Raw genomic sequence first — 7,203 nt, 5'->3', positions numbered from 1 at the left:
GCATATAAATTAATTAAATAAAAACATGATGCTATTTATTATATCAAAATTAATTAAATATTTTACAAGATCTAGATCAAATTACAGTTCATGTACACAATTGCACACTAAACCACTTTTCATATATATATTTATATATTTTTTAAAATAATAATTTATATATATTTATCTTATATACATTTATCTTATACATTAAAATCCAAAATTATACTCTAAATTTAAAACCCTAAACTTTAGACTCTAAACCCTAAACCTTGGACCACAAACACAAAACCCCTAACCCCAAACGTTAAACCCCAAAACCATTCGGTATCCCCTAAACCAACCATAACTCCTAGACCATAAAGCCCAAACTATAAAGTGTACTTTAAAAACTGTTAACCCTAAACCATAATATTCGTAGACATATTTTTTGGAATTCGTGTGGCCAATGTTAGTGTAGTACAAATTAAAACACACATGTATATATGTTTATATTCTTATATTAAATAATATGAGTATATACAAAATAGCTTGAATCTTAGTAAAATCCAAATGTTCTTCAGTTAATTTCTAGCTAGCTAATAGTATCATTTCCTTAAACCCTTAACCTAAACTTACACCCTAAATATATATTATAATCTTAATATATATTAGAAGTTTAATATATATATATAACAAGGGACAAAAGTAATTCAAATAGAATCTTAATGCTTACCAAAACTCTAAAATAAATTAATTTTTTTATCATTAATCATAACCTCTAATCCCTAATAGCATAACCCCTAAAACATATATATGTACCTATTATTTAAAATAATAATTTATATTTATCTTATTTAGATTTATATTATAAAAAAATTCAAGATACACAAGTTAAGTAGTTTACCATATTTACCTCTAAATTCCAAATCCCAAATCTCAAATCCTAAACTCTAGGCCCTAAACACTAAACCATAACCCATAAACTAAATTACTTTTTTGCGGCGTTTTTCCAAAAGCACCGCTAAAACATCGGCCTATAGCGGCGTTTTTACAAAAGCGCCGCTAAAACCTCTACCTATAACGGCGTTTTTCCAAAAGCGCCGCTAAAACATCGGCCTATAGCGGCGTTTTTACAAAAGCGCCGCTAAAACCTCTACCTATAGCGGCGTTTTTACAAAAGCGCCGCTAAAACCTCTACATATAGCAGCGTTTTTCCAGAAGCGCCGCTAAAACCTCGATCTATAGCGGCGTTTTTACAAAGGCGCCGCTAAAACCTCTACCTATAGCAGCGTTTTCCCAGAAGCGCCGTTAAAACCTCGACCTATAGCGGCGTTTTTCCAGAAGCGCCGCTATTCTTCAGTTTTTAGCGGCGTTTTGATCAAAAACGCCGCTATTGCTTTGTTTTTTGCGGTGTTTTATTGAAAACGCCGCGAATGTAAAATATTTGGGGCGTTTTTTGTTCAAACGCCACTAAAAACGCCGCTAAAGCCCTATTTTCCTGTAGTGCACTGGGTTTTCCTGGTAAAGGTTTTTAACGAGGCAACTTGTAATAGGAGATTGTGTATTCTTTTTCCTTCATTAGATTTTTATCCCACAGGGTTTTTTCTAATAAAGGTTTTAATGAGGCACATTCTTATTTAAAAGACATCTAAGGGGGAGTGTTGTAAATTAAATGGATGTCATAACCCCCTTTAAGCATATTAAAGTAATGAGATAAAACTCTTTACTTAATTTATAATCAGGAGATTATTAAATAGAGTAATTAAGAAACTTTAATTCATTAAATGTAATACATTTATTAATTGAATGTAAAGGAGCTTATAAATAGCACCTTGTAAGTAAAATAATGAAATTCTCTCGTATTTTCATCCTCTTTTATTTATTGTTTTATTAATTTTTCTATAATAAATTCGTCCTATTTTAGTTTTTTTAAATATTTTTAAATTTAATTATTTTAATTAAAACAATTGTACAAATTAGTCATGGATTATTGATGTCATACATTAGTTCAATATATTGGCACATGACATTTTTAATGATAGCAATTTGTGATTAATTCACACAATTATTTTAATTAAAATAACTAAATATATTTTAAAAAAAGAAAAATATTTTAATTAATTATAAAAAAGTACCTAAGCTTTAGTAAAAAAAATTGTCACATGTCGGTCACTAATGTGCCATGTCATCAGTCTATTAATGATAAACAGAATTTTTAATAACAATAATTAATTCACACAATTATTTTAATTGAAATAACTAAATTGAAAAAAATATTTTAAAATAATCAAAATAAAACCAACTGTATTTTAGAGTCACCTTCTACCCTTATTTTATTTTATAAAAACTACTCTTCATTTAATATCTGCCCCTTAAGCTTAAATTAAAGCCAATGATATAGGTTTTTGCAATCAATTTAATTTGAGATAAATATTATATAAAAACTTTGATTTTTTGCAATTTTATATATGAAAATTTGATTTGATTCAAATTTTATAAATTATTGACAATATTATCGAATTAGTACTATTTTACATTACCATATGACATACACAAACAATTATATTAATAAATATGAAAATAAATATATGTATTCTTTGTTTTGAACAAAAAAATGTATATATTCAGTTATTTAAATGTGTACAATTGAACCATAATCAAAATTTCATGTATGCTTATAAATCGCAATTCAAATTATATATATATAATTGTACGAAATTATTAAGGGAATTAATGGTTGTGGCTGTTAGCAGTTAGTTTGCTTGTATGTTAGCAGTTCGTTAGTCTGTTACTGATCAGTTGTTGTTATTCGACTATTAACTATGGCTTGTATATATATCGTCGGATATTGATTTGTTAAATGATATATGGAAGAATTACTCATTCGTTAGCCATAATTTTTTTTAGTCACGTTTCTTTTTTTTATGGCTACTGGCGCTGTTTCCGGAAATGACGACAACACTCATCAGTCGTTCAACACTACTGCTCCCGGTGATGGCTCGTCTCCTGATCCTGGCCTTGGTTCTTTGCACACAGTTCATTAGTTTCCTAAACATGGTACGGTGAAACTCGGTGATCGTAATTTTCTTCTGTGGAAACAACAGGTGATGCTCATTCTTGAAGGATATGGTTTGCATAACTTTGTTCTTGGTACTGTTGCTGCTCCTCCACAGTCTGTTGTTGATACTAATGGGGTTCTTGTTCCCAATCCTGCGTTCTTGTTTCACATGCAACATGACAAGTTGTTAGCTTCATGGCTTTTATCCACTATCAGTGATGATATTTTGGTTCATCTCAATGGTGCTCGAACGAGTTTTGAAGTATGGGACAGTGTGTCACATAGGTTTGCTTCGAAATCTACTTTAGTGATCTCTACTCTGCACCATTCTCTTTATTCTCAGAAGAAAGGTTCCTTAACAGTCAAAGAATACTTGGCTAAGGTCCAAAGTCTATGTGACACTCTCATGGCTGCAGGAACTCTCATTTCTGAGTAAGAACAGGTTAGCATCGTTCTTGCTGGTCTTCCAGTGGAGTTTGAGTCCATCCGTATTGTTGCTTCTGCGATGAATATTTCTCTTGATCTTTTTGGTGAAATGTTGTTGGATTGTGAGACTCGACAACAGGATTTGGTGCCCAGTATGTCGTTACAAGCGAATGTTGCTCAGCAGAGTGGTTCCACTATTAGCAGCATTGATCAGTCTGCTAAAGATTTTGGACCTTCTTATAGGGGCCGTGGTCGGTTTTCTCGTGGTAGAGACCGTGGTAGGAAATTTTTCCACAACAAACCTCAGAGTCAGCTCTGTGGCCGGATTGGTCATACGGTTCAGAAGTGTTATTATCGCTTCGATGAATCCTTTGAAGGTGTCTCTGATCAACCTATGCAGGTGCACTATAATCAGTTTCAAGGTCCCTCTACTTTGTCTTGTGATGGTTCGCATTGTTGTTCTCACTCTAGCCCGGTTCAAGGATCAAGTTTGCAAGCAAATGTTTCCTCCAAACAAGGGCTATGTTCCACAAATGGCAAGGTCTGATATCCGAATTCAGGTGTGTCTAATCATGTAACCAATGATCTAGACAACTTGCAGGAGTCAGCACCATATCCAGGTACCAACAGGCTCTTTATGGGAAACGGTGTGCCAGTATCTGTGGCTCACACTGGTTCCAGTCGTTTTACTTCTGGCAATCGAGTTTTTCACTTGAAAAATGTTTTGCATGTTCCTCATATTTGCAAAAACTTATTGTCTATTGCCCAGTTTACTGGTGATAACCAAGTCTACTTTGAATTTTATCCTCACCATTGTTTTGTGAAAGATATCAAGACAAGGATCGTATTGTTGGAAGGCTGCATACATAATGGTTTGTACCAGTTTGATTTGTGCAACTCTAAGCGACTTCAGAATAATGATTTTTCAGTAGCTACTGCTTGTACTGATTCTTTCTATTCCAGCCAAGTCAACCATGATGATTCTTCAGCCATGGCTTATACTGCTCGTTTGAAGTCCTCCAGTGCTAGTAGTTGTGTTTTTGATTTGTGGCACAAGAGACTTGGCCACCCTTGTACTAAGACTGTCATTGCAGTTCTAAATAAGAATAATAGCTTTTAATAATTGTAAGCTGTCATTAGTATGTTCTGCATGTCAACTCAGAAAATCTCACAAACTTCCTTTTTCTCCATCCACTACCAAGTTTTCAGCTCCCTTTGAGCTTATTGTATCAGACCTTTGGGGGCCGACTTCTGTCTCTTCTGAAGGCCAGTCTTATTATGTGTCTTTTGTTGATGCTTACTCACGATATACCTGGATGTATCTCATCAAACACAAGTCTGAAACTCTTGAGAAGTTTCTTCATTTACAGAAGTTAGTTGCTGTTCAATTTGGCTGTCCTATAAAGGTCATCCAGTCTGATTGAGGAGGAGAGTTTTGGTCCTTTCCTAAGGTTCTTGCTCAGGTTGGGATTCATCATCGCCTCTCCTGTCCTCACACTTCAGAACAGAATGGGTTGGTGGAAAGAAAACATAGACATATTGTTGATGTTGGTTTGACTTTGTTGGCTCAAGCTCAGGTTCCTCTTCGTTTTTGGGCGCATGCATTTATCAGTGCCTTCTACCTTATTAATAGGCTTCTCACCTCCGTTCTTGATGGCAAGTCTCCTTATGAAGTCTTACGTAAAGCCCCTCCTCCATACATGCATCTACGAATTTTTGGTTGTCGCTGTTACCCTTATCTCAGGCCGTTTAATACTCATAAGCTACAGTATCGCTCTCGACCTTGCGTGTTTCTTGGCTACAGTCCCATTCACAAAGGGTATAAATGCCTAGATGACACTGGCAAGTTGTTTGTATCTTGCCATGTAGTATTTGATGAGGCTATTTTTCTATTTGCTGCTCCTGGTTCTCCAGATAGTTCTGTGTCTGCTATTGCTTCATCTCAGTTCCAACGTCACGAATATTCAGTTCCAGTAGTACGCTACCCGTCTGATCTTCACTCTTCAGGGTCTGCTACCGTTCAGCCTCGTCCAACTGCTACTATGTTGTCTCCCATTCCAGCTAGCAGTACTCGGCTTTCTCCTTCTCCTGCTGAGGTCTCTCCACAAGCCTCTCAAATGGTGTCCAGTAGTGTTCCAGTTGTTGAGTCGATACTTGCTCATCCTGTCAACACCCACCCCATGCAGACCCGGTCCAAGAGTGGAATTTTCAAACCCCGTGTCTTCTCAACAGAGGTTGGTGTTTCTGAACCACTACAATTGAGGAGGCTTTGTCATCTAAGGAATGGGCTCTGGCCGCTCAACAGGAGTTTGATGCGTTGATTAGAAATCAAACATGGGACTTGGTTCCCTTACCTGCCAACCGGAGAGATGTGGGGTGCAAATGGGTGTTTAAGCTTAAAAGACATGCTGATGGCTCCATAGCCCGATACAAAGGACGTTTGGTGGTCAAAGGGTATCTTCAGGAAGCTGGCATTGACTTCCATGAAACTTTCAGTCCTGTTGTCAAGCCAACAACCATTCGTGTTTTCCTAACGCTTGTTGTAAAGTTTGGTTGGCATCTCCGGCAGCTCGACATCGACAATGCCTTCCTTAATGGTGATTTGTCCGAAAAAATTTACATGGTTCAACCTCCTGGTTTTGAACAAAAACATGATAATCAAACTTTGGTCTGCAAACTCAAGAAGGCTCTATATGGTCTTAAGCAGGTTCCCCGAGCTTGGTTTTCCAAGTTGAGAGACTTCCTACTCATGTCCTAGTTTGTTTTGACAAAATCTGACAGCTTTTTGTTTGTTCGGAAAACTAAGGATATTTGTCTCTATGTCCTTGTTTATGTGGACGACATCATTGTTGCTGGGAATGACAAAGGTAGCATTGATGAGTTTGTCACAATTTTGAATACAACATTTTCCTTGAAAGACTTGGGGCATCTTTCTTATTTCCTTGGAATTGAAGTTCTTCCTACTACTGAAGGGCTATTTTTAAGTCAGCAGAAATATGTGCTTGATCTTCTATGGAGAGCCAAGATGGATCAAGCAACAGGTTCACCTACGCCCATGGTCACCTCCTGTGCTTTGTCTTGCCATGTTGGCAGTGCAGTGGAGAATGCATCGGATTACAGAAGTATTGTGGGTGCATTACAGTACGTGGTCATCACCAGGCCTGATATCGCTTTTGCTGTCAACAAGGTTTGCCAATTCATGCATCAACCTTTAGATCAGCACTTTAAGGCTGTGAAACATATTTTTCGGTACCTTTAAAACACCATGGATTATGGTTTGCATTTTACTCAAGCTGCCAATCTAGATTTAGTAGGTTACTTGGATGCTAATTGGGGAACTGATGTGGATGATAGACGATCTACTATCGGGTTCTGTGTATTTCTCGGAGGGAATCCGGTTGCCTGGGGATCCAAGAAACAAAAAGTAGTCTCCAGGTCCACTGCTGAAGCAAAATATCGTGGTCTTGCTCACACTGTCACTGAAATGGTTTGGCTCGAGTCTCTCCTCTCTGAGCTGCATATCTTTCCTACTCGCAAAGCTGCTGTTTGGTGCAATAACTCTAGAGCTGTTGCTGTTTCTGCTAATCCCGTTCTTCATTCGAAATTCAAACATGTGGAATTAGATCTCTTCTTTGTCAGAGAAAGAGTTGCTGCTGGGCGATTGCAAGTAGGACATGTTCCCGCTCAAGAGCAAATAGCTGATGTATTCACTAAGCCTTTGTCTGCGCCTTTGTTTACAAAGTTCAGGTCATGTC

The sequence above is a fragment of the Gossypium hirsutum genome, chromosome A01 (genome assembly GCF_007990345.1).
Source record: "Gossypium hirsutum isolate 1008001.06 chromosome A01, Gossypium_hirsutum_v2.1, whole genome shotgun sequence".
NCBI lineage: Eukaryota > Viridiplantae > Streptophyta > Magnoliopsida > Malvales > Malvaceae > Gossypium > Gossypium hirsutum.
The sequence above is the reverse complement of the archived record's forward strand: the minus strand, read 5'-3'. Positions refer to the sequence as shown.